Source organism: Engystomops pustulosus, chromosome 1 (genome assembly GCF_040894005.1).
Source record: "Engystomops pustulosus chromosome 1, aEngPut4.maternal, whole genome shotgun sequence".
In the NCBI taxonomy this organism is placed as follows: domain Eukaryota; kingdom Metazoa; phylum Chordata; class Amphibia; order Anura; family Leptodactylidae; genus Engystomops; species Engystomops pustulosus.
Genome location: NC_092411.1, coordinates 282,518,843 through 282,540,022, shown reverse-complemented (window position 1 = coordinate 282,540,022; position 21,180 = coordinate 282,518,843). Strand labels below are relative to the sequence as shown.

The following is a 21,180-nucleotide window of genomic DNA, read 5'->3' as shown; positions in this document are numbered from 1 at the left end:
TGCAACTACAACTCCCAGCAGGTGATTGTCTGGTGCCATGGCTGCGGAGTGGAGAGGTTGCTGTACACAAGGAGGTTGTTAGTAGCAGCAGGACACTAGTTGAAGGGGGATTTTCCAGGTGTTTGACTAGATTATTGCTTTTACATCCAAAAATAAGCATTAGTGGAATAGCAGACCCCCCGGCCTCACCAGATGGATGAGGTGAACTGTGAGATCTTGTAGGTGAGAATCCATTATGTCTGTAACTCTGTGTGATGTGCGGTGCCCCCTGCAGCTGGCCATAGACTACGGAAAGCAGTGAGGATCAGATCCATAGTCAGGGGGTCATAACTCCAAGCGGCAAGTTAGGGGGCAGCCGATATGGCAACAGCCACAGCAGGAGCCATCAAACACCTCCTCTATAATGGAGGAACCAAGGTAAGTATCAAGAGTCATAGAGGCCGTGCCTAATAGCCCTTATGGCTCTCCCCCAGTTCCCTCCACATTCCCCCCCAGAGGTATCTCATCATGTAAACCAGTCTGCTCTGCAGGGGGGCTGTAGATGAGGGTTTGGTTTGGTTAATCATTTTGTCAAATAGCAACATTGCCTTATAAGATTGGACTGTTCCAATATAGGGACAGCAATTTTTGAAAAGGGAGCTAATTTCTACCCTTTTTACAGTTTTAGTCGACGGTCACAGCAGAATTCAGTGCATTATACCTTGTGCAGGGCCTGAAGGGAGGTGCGAGGATTCCACGTTCCGGCCAAAGTTCTAGGAATACTATGAGAAGTCCTGCTGCTCCCTTCAGGCCCTGTACCATGTATTATTCAATGAATTAACTGTGACCGGATGACTTTGTGATGAATGTGTAACGTCCTACACGCTTCCAATGCAATCTATAGAGGTAGGTGAAGTATGGCCAGATAACCCTGCAATCTGTGTAGCTCCATAGGCAGTTGCCCTTAAGAACATGTCCTTTACCCTCAACAATATATATATTCATTCCTGAGTAACGTTGTCATCTACATCTTTATCTGGTATTGTAGCTGCATTACATCTGGCTGGGAAGGAAAGGTTTACATTGAGACCAGTAAGTTGTCATATGTATTAAATGATAATTCCATACTGTAAGAAGGTCCCTATTTGGATAATGGAACTTGCAACCCCCCCAAAGTGAAGGTCATAAAGCCTCTTTGTGGCTGCAAAGTTCTTAAGAGTTCTGGATAAGTAGATTATGAGACCTGCTGTCCAGACACAAGTCCTGTAGATACCAGGACTGCTGCAGGACTCTACCTTTAAGATCCTGCCTTGGAGCACTGCTGCAGCAGCTCCTCATCTCCTCAGCCTGAAGCTACATAAATCTGGTTGTGAACTTCGTTTGACCAACACGATCCAACCAGTGACCTGGGACCTGGACCAGTTCTTTCCACCCACCTGCGGCATCTGCCTCTTCCTTACAATACACCTGTCGGACACCTGCCAGGTAAGGACGAGGCCTGTTCCATCAGGACCAAACAACCATGAACCAGTGGAGCGCCAGGCCTCGCTCCAGTCACTCAGGTACCGGGGGAATCCAGCGAACCCCAAGCCAAAAGGTCAGGCCCAAGTGGGGGATGTTGGAAATGTAGATGGTACTCCCCCCGAGGAGACAAGGGCCCCCAGATATTAGCTGTACCTTTACTATACCCCCTATAGACCGCAATATGGAGGGTACACATAATGGGAAGAGGGATTATCTCTAATGGACTCCCAGATAACTACACTTGTTGTATTACCAGCACCGATACAGTCCTTCTCTATTCAATGAAAGCAAGCAGGGATTGGGAATGCAGTGTGCAGGGCTACGCTCCCTCCATCAGATGTGACCCCCCTCTGCGCCATCACTGACTCATGGAGGTCACGGTACAGCAGGGTCAACCTCAAGGAGTCTCACTGACCTTAACGCATCTTTCTCTGCTTTTGAGGAATTCTTGGAGAACGGCTCTGCAGCCAATAGACGTCTCTTCTTATCACTACCATCATAGGGCATGCTTCAAGGGGCTGTCCACAATAGACAACTCCTTTAAAGTGACATGAATAGAAACTGCAGTCCCTGTCACAGCAGATCAGAGACCATGTAGACCCCGGAGCATGGACAGTATACGGCCCCTCTGGTGTCACTATATAAGGATGACTATACTATGACCACATACACACAGGGTGGGCTCATCACGTGGCCCCGTGGTCCTGATGGTCACATCGTGTGATGGGCTGTCACTATGTCCTCTTCTGAGTCCTGACCGCTTGGATAATGTGATTCCTATCATTGCCTGACGCAGATATTGATTGTCTAATAGACGAGACGTCTGATTATCACACGGCCGGGCCCAAAATATCATCGATTTGTTCTCAGCATGAAATCCCTGGCATTTTTCACTCCAGACGTTGTCAACAGGACATTACAGCATCATCCATCACCTCACAGACAACGGGAGACTAGGGACTCAGCGAGAGATAAAGTCATCAGAGTCATTAATGGGAACCTATAACATTGCACATAGGGTCCTATCTGCAGGCAGTATGTTATAGAGCAGGAGGAGCTGAGCAGATTGTACATAGTGTCCTATCTGCAGGCAGCATGTTATAAAGCAGGAGGAGCTGAGCAGATTGTACAAAGTGTCCTATCTGCAGGCAGCATGTTACAGAGCAGGAGGAGCTGAGTAGATTGTACATAGTGTCCTATCTGCAGGCAGCATGTTATAGAGCAGGAGGAACTGAGCAGATTATACATAGTGTCCTATCTACATGCAGCATGTTATAAAGTAGGAGGAGCTGAGCAGACTCTACATAGTGTCCTATCTGCAGGCAGCATGGTATAGAGCAGGAGGAGCTGTGCAGATTGTACAAAGCGTTCTATCTGCAGGCAGCATGTTATAAAGCAGGAGGAGCTGAGCAGATTGTACATAGTGTCCTATCTGTAGTCCAAATTGAGAATTACTCTTTATGAAAATGTACACTCACCGGCCACTTTATTAGGTACACCTGTCCAACTGCTCGTTAACACTTAATTTCTAATCAGCCAATCACATGACGGCAACTCAGTGCATTTAGGCATGTAGACATGGTCAAGACAATCTCCTGCAGTTCTCCCGAGCATCAGTATGTGGAAGAAAGGTGATTTGAGGCCTTTGAACGTGGCATGGTTGTTGGTGCCAGAAGGGCTGGTCTGAGTATTTCAGAAACTGCTGATCTACTGGGATTTTCACACACAACCATCTCTAGGGTTTACAGAGAATGGTCCGAAAAAGAAAAAACATCCAGTGAGCGGCAGTTCTGTGGGCGGAAATGCCTTGTTGATGCCAGAGGTCAGAGGTGATGGGCAGACTGGTTCCAGCTGATAGAAAGGCAACAGTGACTCAAATCGCCACCCGTTACAACCAAGGTAGGCAGAAGAGCATCTCTGAACGCACAGTACGTCCAACTTTGAGGCAGATGGGCTACAGCAGCAGAAGACCACCAGGTGCCACTCCTTTCAGCTAAGAACAGGAAACTGAGGCTACAATTTGCACGAGCTCATCGAAATTGGACAGTAGAAGATTGGAAAAACGTTGCCTGGTCTGATGAGTCTCGATTTCTGCTGCGACATTCGGATGGTAGGGTCAGAATTTGGCGTCAACAACATGAAAGCATGGATCCATCCTGCCTTGTATCAGCGGTTCAGGCTGGTGGTGCTGGTGTCATGGATCCATCCTGCCTTGTATCAGCGGCTCAGGCTGGTGCTGGTGGTGTCATGGTGTCTTTGGGCCCCTTGGTACAACGCCACAGCCTACCTGAGTATTGTTGCTGACCATGTCCATCCCTTTATGAGCACAATGTACCCTGTAACATCTGATGGCTACTTTCAGCAGGATAATGCGCCATGTCATAAAGCTGGAATCATCTCAGACTGGTTTCTTGAACATGACAATGAGGTCACTGGACACAAATGGCCTCCACAGTCACCAGATCTCAATCCAATAGAGCATCTTTGGGATGTGGTGGAACGGGAGATTCGCATCATGGATGTGCAGCCGACAAATCTGCGGCAACTGTGTGATGCCATCATGTCAATATGGAGCAAAATCTCTGAGGAGCTTCCAGCACCTTGTTGTATCTATGCCACGAAGAATTGAGGCAGTTCTGAAGGCAAAAGGCGGTCCAACCCGGAGGTACTAGCATGGTGTACCTAATAAAGTGGCCGGTGAGTGTAGATTGTGCTGTGGAAACATATATTTTAATCTTTAAAAGTCCTAAAACATATTTTAACATAAAATCTTCCCTGTAGAAATCATAGAGGGAGAGCTGTCAATCACTAGTTGGAATGCCACCTAGACTCCTAAATATACAGGGGCAGGGATTGTATAAATTGATGTCATGTTTTACCAAAGCTCCTCCCTTACACATTGAAAGTATAAGAAAAAATGGTATTTTGTGTATAGTATCAAACACCCAGATCCTTATAGCGACCACTAGGGGGAGCTCCAGTGCACACCGGGTACTAAATGATAAAATATTACCCCTAGTGGTGGTCTCAGCCAGAATATTATAAGGTGCAGATGTTTCAGAGCTCTGTATCAGAACAAATGAACTTTGATAACTATAAAGATTAGTTCCTGGGCACCCGGGGGCATCCTGCCAGCCAGGCGCTTCCTCAAATACTAAAGGAGCGGCCACACACAACAACATGCCAGCTGTCACCCCATCCACAACTTCCCCACATAGAGGGATAAACATATCCGGGGAACTTATCCAGGATAAGTCATGTGACCACTACAACAATGTATCAATGAAAATTAAAGGGGTATTCCATTGGTTACGAAATAAGCCAATCCAGGTCTGACTGGTGGAGGTCTGGAAGGAATGTGCCTGGACCCCACATATCAGACAGTAATTCCCAATAATATACCAGGAGAACATGTACAATGGCTGGAATACACCTTTATATGTCTGGACTGGATGCTATGGTAGCAGACTCTCAGCTGTGAGAAGGAAGAGGTTTCTGATGTGGATGATAACCTTTTCATTCATTGACAGCAAGCAGCACTAGGAAACAGTTCCTTATTCTCCTGGAGAGCTCAGAGCCCCTTACAGCGATGGCCGCCTTGTCCCATCCTCCTTGTCCGGTTGTGCGTGTGTAATGCGCCTCTGGCTGCAGGCTCCTTCTCCTCCGCTCTTCCCGGGGAGATCCCACATACATGCGACATATTTGCTCCATTCATGGACATCTGCAGAATTTCAGCTTCGATGCACAAAGTATAAACTACTGTGAGAACTAGAACCTATCCGGCATCCGATCCATAATCCGCCATCCGATAATCCGCCAACGCAATGACAACGACTGAGGCCGAATAATCACAGGAGAAGAGGATCGGAGACAATGGAGACTCAGTGATATCAGAATCCACAGCAGCACAGAGGATTTATGCTGTTATTATTGCTGATTCTGCTGGCTTACTCATGTGCCCCATCTCATACTTCATTGCTGTAGTCCGGATAGTGCCCCCATCGCTATGGGGTCTATGGGGGTCTCTCTCACTAATTTCTATATAAACATGATACATGGAATGGAGACTGATAAACCTCTTACAACCCCTTTAAGAACAAAATAATGCAACCTAGTTCTCCCAAAAACACATAGGTAGCAACTCAATGGGGCAGATTTACGTTCCCGGTCCATTTGCGATCCAGCGGCGCGTTCTCTGCGGTGGATTCGGGTCCAGCCGGGATTCATTAAGGCAGTTCCTCCGACGTCCACCAGGTGGCGATGCTGCGCTGAAGTTCCCCAGAACGCACTCAAGTTCACCGGCCTATTCCTAGTGAAGGTAAGTGCAAGCTCCGCGGCACTTTTTGTTTTTTAAATGTGGCGATTTTTCCGAATCCATCGGGTTTTCGTTTGGCCACGGCTCCCGATTTCCGCCGATGCGCCACAATCCGATCGCGTGTGCCAAAATCCCGGGGTAATTCAGGGGAAATCGGCGCAAATCGGAAATATTCGGGTAACACGTCGGGAAAACGCGAATCGGGCCCTTAGTAAATGACCCCCCAATGTCCTATAAAGCCTTGAAATATGATAAAGAATATCAACAGTTCTGTTATGGAGCTGATGCTCCTTATCAGTACACGGCAGGGTTCTGCTTGGCTGGTACCAAGGTTCTGGGCATATGTCCGGCTGGATTTGGAAATTTTAAGGAAATGCAGTATTGAAGAAGGTTTGTAAATCAGCTTTGCTCTAGTTCCTTCCCAGATCTCCCAATAATCATCTCACCCAGAAGAGGAGAACTTACTCTGTACTGATGAGCAGCAAAAGCTCAGACACAGGATGGTTTGGCTTCTATGTTTGGTTATATGTCTCCCCGGTGTATGAGGGTCGCTACCTATAGGGGGCACATCGCTTCTGACAAATCTGTAGATCATCCGAGATTTACAAAAATAATAGAAGGAAAATATAAAAAGGAGGAAGAAAATCAGGAAAATAACAGAATACGGGAGGGAAGGGATTACATGGATCTCATCTGTCAGAACTGACCACATTTATCATCCTTATCACAGCCATAAAGTTCCGGTGCGCGGCTGTAAATCTGACCTGTTATAAATGTTATTCATCTGCTAAATCATCCGGGAGCGTTACATAATAAGTGAATGAACACAGAGGGAGCGTTACATTATAAGTGAATGAACACAGAGGGAGCGTTACATTATAAGTGAATGAACACAGAGGGAGCGTTACATAATAAGTGAATGAACACAGAGGGAGCGTTACATTATAAGTGAATGAACACAGAGGGAGCGTTACATTATAAGTGAATGAACACAGAGGGAGCGTTACATTATAAGTGAATGAACACAGAGGGAGCGTTACATTATAAGTGAATGAACACAGAGGGAGCGTTACATTATAAGTGAATGAACACAGAGGGAGCGTTACATAATAAGTGAATGAACACAGAGGGAGCGGTGACGTCAGCCGGTCCCTGGACCTGCACACGACTACATGAGGTCAGGGACCGGCTCAGTGGTCACTTGTCCAATGGTTTGATTGGTCCAGGAGAAGTACAGGCCAGAGGGTTGTCACTTGTTTTGCATTATTATGCAAGTAATCTCAACTTCACAATGACTCCTACACCAACTCTGCTGTGTCCAGCAACTTCAGCTCAGCTATACAAGGTGCCCCAACTTCACAATGACTCCTACACCAACTCTGCTGTGTCCAGCAACTTCAGCTCAGCTATACAAGGTGCCCCAACTTCACAATGACTCCTACACCAACTCTGCTGTGTCCAGCAACTTCAGCTCAGCTATACAGGGTGCCCCAACTTCACAATGACTCCTACACCAACTCTGCTGTGTCCAGCAACTTCAGCTCAGCTATACAAGGTGTCTCAACTTCACAATGACTCCTACACCAACTCTGCTGTGTCCAGCAACTTCAGCTCAGCTATACAAGGTGCCCCAACTTCACAATGACTCCTACACCAACTCTGCTGTGTCCAGCAACTTCAGCTCAGCTATACAAGGTGCCCCAACTTCACACTGACTCCTACACCAACTCTGCTGTGTCCAGCAACTTCAGCTCAGCTATACAAGGTGCCCCAACTTCACACTGACTCCTACATCAACTCTGCTATGTCCAGCAACTTCAGCTCAGCTATACAAGGTGCCCCAACTTCACAATGACTCCTACACCAACTCTGCTGTGTCCAGCAACTTCAGCCCAGCCATACAAGGTGCCCCAACTTCACAATGACTCCTACACCAACTCTGCTGTGTCCAGCAACTTCAGCTCAGCCATACAAGGTGCCCCAACTTCACAATGACTCCTACACCAACTCTGCTGTGTCCAGCAACTTCAGCTCAGCTATACAAGGTGCCCCAACTTCTCAGTGACTCCTACACCAACTCTGCTGTGTCCAGCAACTTCAGCCCAGCCATACAAGGTGCCCCAACTTCACAATGACTCCTACACCAACTCTGCTGTGTCCAGCAACTTCAGCTCAGCCATACAAGGTGCCCCAACTTCACAATGACTCCTACACCAACTCTGCTGTGTCCAGCAACTTCAGCTCAGCTATACAAGGTGCCCCAACTTCACAATGACTCCTACACCAACTCTGCTGTGTCCAGCAACTTCAGCTCAGCCATACAAGGTGCCCCAACTTCACAATGACTCCTACACCAACTCTGCTGTGTCCAGCAACTTCAGCTCAGTTATACAAGGTGCCCCAACTTCACACTGACTCCTACACCAACTCTGCTGTGTCCAGCAACTTCAGCTCAGCTATAAAAGGTGCCCCAACTTCACAATGACTCCTACACCAACTCTGCTGTGTCCAGCAACTTCAGCTCAGCTATACAAGGTGTCTCAACTTCACAATGACTCCTACACCAACTCTGCTGTGTCCAGCAACTTCAGCTCAGCTATACAAGGTGCCCCAACTTCACACTGACTCCTACACCAACTCTGCTGTGTCCAGCAACTTCAGCTCAGCTATACAAGGTGCCCCAACTTCACAATGACTCCTACACCAACTCTGCTGTGTCCAGCAACTTCAGCTCAGCCATACAAGGTGCCCCAACTTCACAATGACTCCTACACCAACTCTGCTGTGTCCAGCAACTTCAGCTCAGTTATACAAGGTGCCCCAACTTCACACTGACTCCTACACCAACTCTGCTGTGTCCAGCAACTTCAGCTCAGCTATACAAGGTGCCCCAACTTCACAATGACTCCTACACCAACTCTGCTGTGTCCAGCAACTTCAGCTCAGCTATACAAGGTGCCCCAACTTCACAATGACTCCTACACCAACTCTGCTGTGTCCAGCAACTTCAGCTCAGCCATACAAGGTGCCCCAACTTCACAATGACTCCTACACCAACTCTGCTGTGTCCAGCAACTTCAGCTCAGCCATACAAGGTGCCCCAACTTCACAATGACTCCTACACCAACTCTGCTGTGTCCAGCAACTTCAGCTCAGCCATACAAGGTGCCCCAACTTCACAATGACTCCTACACCAACTCTGCTGTGTCCAGCAACTTCAGCTCAGCTATACAAGGTGCCCCAACTTCACACTGACTCCTACACCAACTCTGCTGTGTCCAGCAACTTCAGCTCAGCTATACAAGGTGCCCCAACTTCACAATGACTCCTACACCAACTCTGCTGTGTCCAGCAACTTCAGCTCAGCTATACAAGGTGTCTCAACTTCACAATGACTCCTACACCAACTCTGCTGTGTCCAGCAACTTCAGCTCAGCTATACAAGGTGCCCCAACTTCACACTGACTCCTACACCAACTCTGCTGTGTCCAGCAACTTCAGCTCAGCTATACAAGGTGCCCCAACTTCACAATGGCTCCCTATGCTTACCCTCCTGTGCCCAGCTACTTCAGCTCAGCTACACAAGTTGTCTTAAATCACCAGTGGCTCCTTATGCCCACTCTGCCATGCCCAGTTACTTCAGCTCAGCTATATATATGCTGCCCTAACATCAAAGTGACTCTCTATACCAACTCAGCTGTGCCCAGTTACTTCAGCTTAGCTATACAAGCTGCCTCAATTCCACAGTGGCTCCCTATGCCCACCCCGCTGTGTCCAGCTACATCAGCTCAGCTATACAATCTGCCACAAATCCATAATGACACCCTCTGCCAACCCTGCTGTATCCAGCTACTTCAGCTCAGCTATTTAACTGGTTTCAGCTCCGCAAGATTTTTTATACAACTGTTAGGCCCCTTCCACACTAGCGTTTTTCACGCGCGAGTTCTGCGCATGCTTTTGACGCGCAGAACTTGCATTGCACTCTGTCCCATTGTTTCCAATGGGCCTTTCCTCATTTGCGTTGTTTTTCACGCGCGTGCTTGTGTTTGTTTTGATGCGCGTCAAAATCGCAGCATGCTCTACTTTTGCGTTTCACACACGTTTTTCCCGCCCCATTCAAGTCTATGGAGACACATCAAAAATGCATTGCACTCGCAATGGTGGGTTAAATGGATGGGTTGCTAGGTGACATGAATAATTCCCCTGCTCGAGATCGAGCATTTAATTAAAAAAACACAGTTAAGAACAGTGAAGAATAGAATAAAAACAGTGAACACAGTGAACACAGGATCATTTAAGTGAAAAACACAGTGAAAAACACAGTGAAGAATAGATTACAGATGTTCGGCACATCTGCTTACTTGTCGGGAGATACGCGCGGAACGGTGCGAACAAAATAGTATGTGAAGAACAATATATATGTGTGAAGAACACATTGCAGATGTTTCCATACATATATATTGTTCTTCACATACTATTTTGTTCGCACCGTTCTGCGCGTATCTCCCGACAAGTAAGCAGATGTGCCGAACATCTGTAATCTATTCTTCACTGTGTTTTTCACTTAAATGATCCTGTGTTCACTGTTTTTATTCTATTCTTCACTGTTCTTCACATCTGCTAACTTGTCGGGAGATAATATACACGCGGGACAGTGAAGAATAGATTGCAGATGTTTGCATACATCTGCTAACTTATCAGAAGACATTCTTTTTCAATTAAATAAAACATTTTATTCCCGAACCATGGTCCCTTTGAAAAAGTCCCATTGACTTAAAAAACGCACGTGAAAAACGCACCGAAAACGCAAAAAAATGCAAACAACACGCGCGTGAAAAACGCAAAAACGCTAATGACACCAAGGAAAAATGGAACAAACACGTCAGTTTTTCACGCATTGCACCCTGACGTGAAATGCAACGCTAGTGTGGAAGGGGCCTTAGAGTTCTGCTCCATGGGATGTACAGCTCATGACTTACTATCTGCTGCATCATACCCATCTTACCAGCACTGCTACACATGTGTCACAGTCTATGTCTGAGTTATTTTGGTTTAGCTGATCTACCACCCACCATGTGAAACAACACTATGGGGCTCATTCACTAAGGGTCAGCAGAGTGCATTTTCATTGGGCTTCCCGACGATTTCCGTTTTGCACCGCATTTAACAGGGGGCGGCCGTCGGACAACCCGACAGATTCGGACTACGCATGGGATTTAACATTTACAATCGTGTCACAAGACAAGTGGGGAAGTGGGAAAACCACGGATGCAGGATATCGGGTGCACGATTTTCATGAATCTCACCGGACTTCATCCTTGTCAAACCGTCCAAATCGGGGGTCGCGACAGGACCAGGTAAGTAAAATTGCCCCAATGTATCAGCAAGAACGAAGTTAGTAGAGAGGGACAGAGGAAGTTACTGTTGTACATGCTTATAGCTTGCAATGAAATTCAACAAACCATCAAGCCTATCGTCTCCTGCTAGACTCTGTAACCAACAAGCCAGTTGTCTCTTGTTAGATATTACAACCACTAAGCGCATTAAACACTGTTAAACACAGTAACCACCATAATAATCTTCATGGAATGTGTAACCACCAAGATAGTTGCCTCCTTGTTGACTCTGAATTACCACCAATTAATAGTCTCTAGTTTCCTAGTTGTCTCTTGACAGAATCTGTAGGCACTGAACTACTTGTATCTTGACAGATTGTTTACTGATCTAGTTAATGGTTTCTTGGTCATCTAATGATCTTTTGGCTGATAGTCCCGTGGTTTAAACTGTAACCACCAAGCTTGTTGTCTCTTGATAGTTTCTCAAACCACAAAGCCAATGATTGTCTTCTGATAGACCGTGTAACCCCTAAGATAATCTTGATCAAATGTGTAAGCACCAACCCAGTTGACCCCTGATTGACACAAGTAAACGCCAAGGCGATTGTCCTTTGATGGACTTTGTAACCACCAAGCGAGTTGCCTATTCAGATACTGTTCAACAGCCAAGCCAATAGTCTCTTCATAGAATCTGTAACCACCAAGCAATTTTCTTCTTTAAGATCCCCTGGCACATTTGTCATGATGCCCATATAAATTTTCTCCATATTATCCAGGTATTATGTGACATCGATGTATTGCAGGACAACTTGTTTCCACCGTAATAAAATAGAGAAAACTTGTAAAGATTTAGAGATGTTGGAGGACCTACAACATGGCACCCAGGAGATGCCGCTCCTGACCTTATTCCATCAGAAATTTACAAATATATAAACTTTCCTGGTGTCTGATTGGATGAGCCCTGTCAGCCTGCCGCCTAGATATCCAACCGATGTGTGGAGACTGGAAAGACTACCCTGCTGAGACCGAGGCGTAAACTGGACAATCACCATATGGTGAAACAAATTTCTCTACATTGGGCTTCATGATGGTTCTACCTTCAGTCAGCTGTTTGTGCCAAATAATGGGGCACATTTACTTACCTGGTCCGTTCGCGATCCAGCGGCGCGTTCTCTGCGCTGGATTCGGGTCCGGCCGGGATTCATCAATGCAGTTCCTCCGCCGTCCACCAGGTGGCGCTGCTGCGCTGAAGTCCGCTGGAATGCCTCGAAATACACCGGCCTACCCAGGATGAAGGTGAGTGAAATTTTCGCGACACAATTTTTTTTTTAAATGCGGCGGTTTTTCCGAATACGTCGGGTTTTCGTTCGACCACGCCCCCCGATTTCCGTCGCGCGCATGCCGGCGCCGATGCGCCAAATTCCGATCGCGTGCGCCAAAAACCCGGGGCAATTCAGGTACAATCGGCGCAAAACGGAAATATTCGGGTAACACGTCGGGAAAACGCGAATCGGGCCCTTAGTAAATGACCCCCAATGTGTTGTGTTTCTACAGGAGCCGATACCGAGAATGCAACCTCTGCAAGAATACAAACTGAGCCTCTGCATGGGAGAGAATCCATCAGCAAATGTGCCTCTGCCAGGAGCCGATACCAAGAATGCAACCTCTGCAAGAATACAAACTGAGCCTCTGCATGGATAAAACCACCAACAGTGAGAAGTACCACCAAGAACCAGTAAGAACCAATAAGAATCAAGAAGAATTGTGCCACTGCATGGACAAAATAACCAACAACACTTAGTTAAAAATACTGCTTAGAACAGTGTCCCTGCAAGGGAATATACCACCAAGAACAGTGCCCCTGCAAGGGAATATACCCCCAAGAACAATGCCCCTGCAAGGGAATATACCACCAAGAACAGTGCCCCTGCTAGGGCATATACCACCAAGAACGGTGCCCCTGCAAGGGCATATACCACCAAGAACAGTGCCCCTGCAAGGGAATATACCACCAAGAACAGTGCTTAGTCCGAATCAGTTGGGTTGTCCGACGGCAATGCCCCCCATTTGTGTGGCGTGAGAGTCGGCACGATTGCGCCAAAATGCGATCCCGTTTACCAAAAACCCCAGTTAAATCACAGCAGATACCTGCCCTGAGAAGTGATAATGGGGGCCACACAGTCAGAAGATGAAGCAGTTAGGAAACCTGAAGAACATGGTAGCAGAATACACCCAGGTGGCTTTGCATTACCCTGTAACAGGACTTTGGACACTTGAGTATTCCCCTTATGCAAACTCAGCTCTTTTTACTTTATTTTACATCAAGGGTTAACTTCCATTCATCTATATCTGTATAAATTAGTAGAAAGAGTTAATGAGCATTGAGAGATATTTCTGACAGTGTATCTCTAACTAAATAGCAGCTTATAATTTCCAGCTATAGTATAGATTGCTTTGCAGAAGAAACACAGACTTATTCTTCATGTGCAAACAACTTCCCAGACATCACATGTCATTCTAAAGGTCCGCTGTCTGGAAAGTTGTTTACACTTAAGGAATTTGCTGCTATAAAATATTATGGGGAATCAATGTCTATGGGAAACACGTTGTCATTGCTTTTGTGCTGAAATGTGACCACACCACCCCTGGTAGAAGGTATATTAGGAGAACAGTCCCAGTCCCTAGGAGTTAGGGGACAGAGCTTGAAGGAAAAGACTGCCATTCTACCTGAGCCACCAGAAGAAGAAGCTGAAACAGGGATGCCATGAGCCCTGGGCTCCCAGCCTGTCACCAGGGTACCAGCCTTTCTGATAAAGGAAGGGACAGCGAGCCCAGACCTATCCTCAGCATTAACCCTTCTTCTGCCCAGGAGGAGATTGGAGAAGTCAGCCCTTTCACTTACTTGTATTGCTCTGTGCCTGAATTTCTTCAGTAAGGAAGGAAACTGTTCACTAGAGACCCTGACCATGTACATTTTTCCCATTGGGGTGCACCACACCTTACCATCCCGTCCGGGAAAACAGCAACATGTGGTGACACCTCAATGGTGCCTGGTGGACCCAGAATAGAGTTTGGGCTACCCATATTTCGGGCACTGCAACTGCAAGAGCTGAAATCTAACAAGAAACATTTTACGAATCATTGCTCCTCATTGCCACATCTCACCATGGGTTCAGCTTTAAATTTAGTTTTAATCCAGAATGATCTTTTTACGTCAGTGTAATCTCTAATTTAGGAATTTGCAGGGGCTTTATTTTGGGAGATGGGGCTTTACCAGTTATCAGGAAGTTTATTGGATTATTCTATTAGATCCGATTCACAGGGATCAGATGAGGGAGATTCAGGACAGTGATGCTCATCAAAGAAGGGCGAGACATACACTACTCCCAAAAAGTATTTACTTTGTGGGTGAAATGCCCTCAAATCATTACAGGTGAATTTAATGTGAACTTATATAAACTTTTGAATGCAGATGTCCAGTTTTAAATGTTAGTGCCACAGAGAGACAGCAGCAGGTTGTACCAGAGATACAGAGACTGGAAGAGTCACAGAGAGACATCAGCAGGTTGTACCAGAGATACAGAGACTGAAAGAGTCATAGAGAGACATCAGCAGGTTGTACCAGAGATACAGAGACTGGAAGAGTCACAGAGAGACATCAGCAGGTTGTACAAGAGATACAGAGACTGGAAGAGTCACATAGAGACATCAGCAGGTTGTACCAGAGATACAGAGAGACTGGAAGAGTCACAGAGAGACATCGGCAGGTTGTACCAGAGATACAGAGACTGAAAGAGTCATAGAGAGACATCAGCAGGTTGTACCAGAGATACAGAGACTGGAAGAGTCACAGAGAGACATCAGCAGGTTGTACAAGAGATACAGAGACTGGAAGAGTCACAGAGAGACATCAGCAGGTTGTACCAGAGATACAGAGACTGGAAGAGTCACAGAGAGACATCAGCAGGTTGTACCAGAGATACAGAGACTGGAAGAGTCACAGAGAGACATCAGCAGGTTGTACCAGAGATACAGAGACTGGAAGAGTCACATAGAGACATCAGCAGGTTGTACCAGAGATACAGAGACTGGAAGAGTCACAGGGAGACATCAGCAGGTTGTACCAGAGATACAGAGACTGGAAGAGTCACAGAGAGACATCAGCAGGTTGTACCAGAGATACAGAGAGACTGAAAGAGTCATAGAGAGACATCAGCAGGTTGTACCAGAGATACAGAGACTGGAAGAGTCACAGAGAGACATCAGCAGGTTGTACAAGAGATACAGAGACTGGAAGAGTCACATAGAGACATCAGCAGGTTGTACCAGAGATACAGAGAGACTGGAAGAGTCACAGAGAGACATCGGCAGGTTGTACCAGAGATACAGAGACTGAAAGAGTCATAGAGAGACATCAGCAGGTTGTACCAGAGATACAGAGACTGGAAGAGTCACAGAGAGACATCAGCAGGTTGTACAAGAGATACAGAGACTGGAAGAGTCACAGAGAGACATCAGCAGGTTGTACCAGAGATACAGAGACTGGAAGAGTCACAGAGAGACATCAGCAGGTTGTACCAGAGATACAGAGACTGGAAGAGTCACAGAGAGACATCCGCAGGTTGTACCAGAGATACAGAGACTGGAAGAGTCACACAGAGACATCAGCAGGTTGTACTAGAGATACAGAGACTGGAAGAGTCACAGAGAGACATCAGCAGGCTGTACCAGAGATACAGAGACTGGAAGAGTCACAGAGAGACATCAGCAGGTTGTACCAGAGATACAGAGACTGGAAGAGTCACACAGAGACATCAGCAGGTTGTACCAGAGCTACAGAGAGACTGGAAGAGTCACAGAGAGACATCAGCAGGTTGTACCAGAGATACAGAGACTGGAAGAGTCACAGCGAGACATCAGCAGGTTGTACCAGAGATACAGAGACTGGAAGAGTCACAGAGAGACATCCGCAGGTTGTACCAGAGATACAGAGGGACTGGAAGAGTCACAGAGAGACATCCGCAGGCAGGGCAGCCATCAGGAAATTCGGGGCCCCATACAGCAAAAGTGTCTGGGCCCCAACACACCCCAAAACCGAACAAGCCTCCTGCCCCCCGCAGGTTTGAGGCCTGTTGCTACGACAAGGCACACTCTTCTGGTAGATTGCCAATAGGAGTCATACTATTGAACGTCACGTGCAATTTTTCACATTTTCATAAAAAAAGCTAAATCCTGCTATTGAGGGACCTGCTCAGGTTTCAAGTCACTTTGAGAGGCCTAAATAAAGTAAAACCCCATAAATTACTCCATTATAGAAACTACACCCCTCAACGTACGTAAAACAACTTTTATGAAGTTTGTTAACCCTTTAATTGGTTTACAGGGGTTAAAACAAAATCGGATGCAATTTCGAAATTACATTTTATTTGGCTAAATGAATGTGTTTTTCATAAAATGTACAAATTCTCAGTGGATAAAATTCCAAAACGCTCCTCAAAATTTGATCCCCCATCTCTCCCGCGTATAACAATACCCCATATGTGGTGGTAACCTGCTGTATGGGCACACGCCAGGGCATTGAGGGGGAGCTGCGCCATTCAGAGCAGATTATGCATTGTCACTTTTTATTGGCTATACAATCTTTATTTTTTTGGCAATTTGGACATTTAAGGGCTTATTTTTTGCGACATGAGATGCACTTTACAAATACTTCATTTAAGTGGGTCTATAGCTTTTCGATGAGATTTTATTAACTCTTTAATGTATGGAGGAAAAGAAAATTGTCAATTTGGGGTTTCTTTTTTTTGTATATTTTGGGGGTCGTACACCATACACTAAAAATACTATAATATTTTCATTCTATAGATCACTACGATTACGGTGATACCTCATTTATATAGTTTTTCATTTATTTTTACAATTTTACTGGAGAAAAACTAATACAGAGGAAATCTTATTTGTTTCTGCATCGCCATCTTTTCGGGAACTTAACCTTAATATTTTTTGGTTGACAGAGCTAGTTTAGGGCTTATTTTTTACGTGTTGAGTTGTTCTTTCAATTGGTACCATTTTGGGGCACATAACTTTTTTTGATCACTTTTTAGAACATTTTTGTAAAGGGATTTTATGAAAATTTATATTTTTGGCGAGTTTTTCGGGTTTTGTTTTTACGGCGTTCACCGTACGGGTCCAATAATGTTTCTGACTTATTGTACAGATTGTTACGGACGCGGTGATACCAAATATGTGGGGGGTTTTGGTGATTTTCAGGTATTTTTACTTTATTAGATGTGTATAGGGAATGTTTGTGTTTAGGGGACTTTAACTCTATTTAATTAATTATTTTTATTAAAAATTGTGTTTATTCAGTGTTTTTAACTTTTTTTTCTTTACTTTTACAGGTTAGCTTGAACAAGTGATCCACTGATCACTTGTTCAAGCTATTCTTCACCTAATACAGTGTAATACAGATGTATTACACTGTATTATGTGAAACACTGAGCATGCGCAGCCAGGAGGCACGGACCCGGCACCCGGAAGAAGATCGCGCAGCCCCGGGCACCGGCAGTCCCGGGGCTGCGATCAGAGCAGCGGGACCCCCCCGGTAAGCGCCGCGGGGGGGTCCGAATCCTGTTAAATGCCCCTAGCACGCCGCGGTCAGCGCGACCGCGGCGTGTTAGGGGTTAACACCCGCGATCGGAGAAATCTCCGATCGCGGGTGTTAGAGGAGGGTGTCGGCTATAATATATAGCCGACACCCGCAGCTTCTGGCCCCGGCTCCATTCAGGAGCCGGGGCCAGAAGTTTGACGTACTATTACCGCATATTACCCCACCGGCCGGGCCCCCCCCCCTAGTGTCTTAGAGTCCGGGCCCCATAGGGCAGTACCAGTTGTACTGCCCTATCGGCGGCCCTGTCCGCAGGTTGTACAAGAGATACAGAGACTGGAAGAGTCACAGAGACTAGAAAGACAAGGCGAGTCACAAAAAAAAGGTGACTCGGCCACATCCCACACTGACCACTTCATAGTTAATAACGTCTGACTATTAGTATTCCGTAGTATTTAACACTACTTCTATATTGTACCCCTACAAGAACAACACAGGCCCAATTGCATCTTCATGGAGAACATTGCTCCAACTTATCAAGATTTCATCATTAGGGAGCGGCCGCTGGAGACTGGGGGACCTCACATGGGGAATATGTAGAGTCTCACAACCTGATGGCCGCCCTGCAAGAAGAGGGGATGTCACCTCAGCAGACAATAAGGAACTTGTGAACACAGGACTAAGCACCAGAACACTTAGCTCCACCCCCAGTGCACCAAGCAGATCTTTTACAAGATAAATATGGACATTTATCTGAAATTACTGATTGCAAACTATTCTCCCCCAGATTACCATAATTTACTGAAATAACTATGGGGCAGATTTACCCGGTCCGTTCGCGATCCAGCGGCGCGTTCTCTGCGGTGGATTCGGGTCTGGCCGGGACTCACTAAGGTAGTTCCTCCGCCGTCCACCAGGTGGCGCTGCTGCGCTGAGGTTCCCCGGAGGCGCGCTGGAATGTCCTGAAATTCACCGGCCTATACCTGGTGAAGGTAAGTGTAATTTTCACGACACATTTTTTTTCTTAAATGCAGCATTTTTTCCGAATCCGTCGGGTTTTCGTTCGGCCACGCCCCCGATTTCCGTCGCGTGCATGCCAGCGCCGATGCGCCACAATCCGATCGCGTGCGCCAAAATCCCAGGGCAATTCTGGTACAATCGGCGCAAATCGGAAATATTCGGGTAACACGTCGGGAAAACGCGAATCGGGCCCTTAGTAAATGACCCCCTATATCTCAGAAATTAATCCTTACACTTTCTGCCACAGTTTGACTCAAATTTAGAGCTCAAAGCATGATAATTAACAAAGAACACATCACAATTACTGCCCCCTAGAGTTGTTGTAGTGAAGGTGCAGCATATAGCAGTGGCATGTTTTCATTCAGTAGATGGAAGAATGACTCTTCTATATTAAGCCGAACCCCTTTTTTGTCAAGCAAGCAAAAAAAAAAGGTTCCAAACAATGGCAGTTCCCCATTAGGGCGGCCACCTTGGACCCTGGGTGTGGGGACCCAAACCACCTAAAGTTACCACCCTGGCCCCATGTTCTCCCTTGAGAGGAAGTCCAGCAATATCAGCAAGTGGCTACAATTATCTCTCCTTCTGCTACAGAGAAGATATACAGTATATACTGGCCAGTAGGTGGCAACAACTGTCCTGAAACTTCCTGTAGTCGTAGTCAGACCAAAGATGACTGCACCTGAAGGAGGAAAGAGAGGAGGGGGCAGGTCCTAGCTCCCTACTGCAGCTGGAAAGAAATGCTGCTGAAAGCCTCTGCTGTGAGTCCTGGAGCCCCTGCTGTCGCAGATACAGGGCAGTATAGCACCCTATAGGCTAGTGGTGGAGAACCTATGGCATGGGTGCCAGTGGTGGCACTCTGAGCCGTCTCTATGGGCACCCGCGCCATCACCCCAGGGTAGAGTTCGCCAGACAGGACTCAAGACCTCTTGTAGTCCCAGGCAGCCCAGGACCCTAGAAGGAAGCTACAATGATAACCAAAGCTTTTTTCCCCTTCTTTGTACTGTATCGGTGTCCTCAGGTGCCCATACAATTTAAACCTGTGACAGAGTAGGGAGTAATAAGTTACTGCTTAAATTGTCGCATCGGCACTTTGGAAAAATTTTTGGGTATTAGTTGTATTTTGGGCACTTAGTGTCTAAAAGGTTTGCCATCACTGCTATAGGCCTATAGTTATTATTGTGTGATTCTAGGCTAGGATTCTAGAGAGGGGGGTGATGTACACATGAAAGCTGCATGGTAAACTATGTAACATCTTTGGTTTTGTTACTATGTATACCCTAATTGCCACCGTATTTTTAAGGTCTATCCTGACAGGGGACCCCAAAACCTTTATACACCCCAGGGTCTATAGCCACCTGGCTCCAAAACACATATTAATTTAACCAAGATGACAAAGTGACCCCCCAACCCCCCATTATTGTCACATTACAAAGAGCCTACATGTACTACATCACATATACCTTTACAATGGGTGAATTAGGGGTTAGTGATTGTATTCCTATAGTGTCCCTGGTAGTCTGGAGTGATTTGGAAGTTTTTACTTAGTGTCCCTGGTGTGTGAGTGTAATAAAGGAGTAGATAGGGATAATTATGGGTTAATAGCTAATATTTAAAGGGGTAAAGGATGAGTTAGAGGTCAGTAGAATTATATGAGGTGATCTGGGACAATGAAATTCATCTATAAAAAATATGGTAACTGTTAATGTTTTCTGATTCCCCTCTCCAATTCCCCCACTGTTTTCCCAATTATACCAAAAGACTGAATCCCATCTGCCTTCAGCCACCACTAGGGGGTGCTCACTGCATACACAGATTTATATAGCTCCCTTTGAGCTCAGTCGTACTGAATGGTGCTCCCCTAGTGGCAGCTGTAGGTAGGACATGTGCGAGCCTTCATCTGTAGCAGACTATTAACCCTTGTAGTCAGAGGATAATAGACGACGTCTCTGGTTTATGGATCTGAATCCTACAGTGAATGAGGAGATTTACAGGAGGATTATAGGCAGTGAATGAGAGGTCACAGCTACTGGTTGTAAGCTGACACACAGTGACAAACCCTCAGCTCCACATGAGTAAATACTAAGTAATGGAGGTTTTGTAGCAGTAAATCTCAGCCTGCGGCGCTCCACTTAATCTCCTTCATCTGCGACACTGGGGCACACGGAGGGAGAAAAGCCTCTTATATCTGTGTGATGTGTGCGCTCCATTCACATCAGTAATGGGAGACCCCCACCCCCGCAATATCAGGAGCCCCCCACCCCTGCCGCAGCACACAGCTTGTACAATGGCTCTGCCTGACGTCTCTGTCTGTCTGTGCCTCCTCTGTGCCTCACTCTGCCTCCCTATCACTCTCTCCTCCTATGACTCTTTCTTTGTCTCTGCCTTCCCCTGTCTCTACG

The 21,180-nt window shown here is 46.3% G+C and overlaps 1 protein-coding gene across 1 annotated transcript in view; it reads right to left on the bottom strand.

Annotated features, from left to right (window-relative positions):
* LOC140083170 (5-hydroxytryptamine receptor 7) overlaps positions 1-21,180 on the bottom strand; it is a 50,166-nt gene that overhangs the window by 5,081 nt on the left and 23,905 nt on the right. The window lies entirely within an intron of this gene.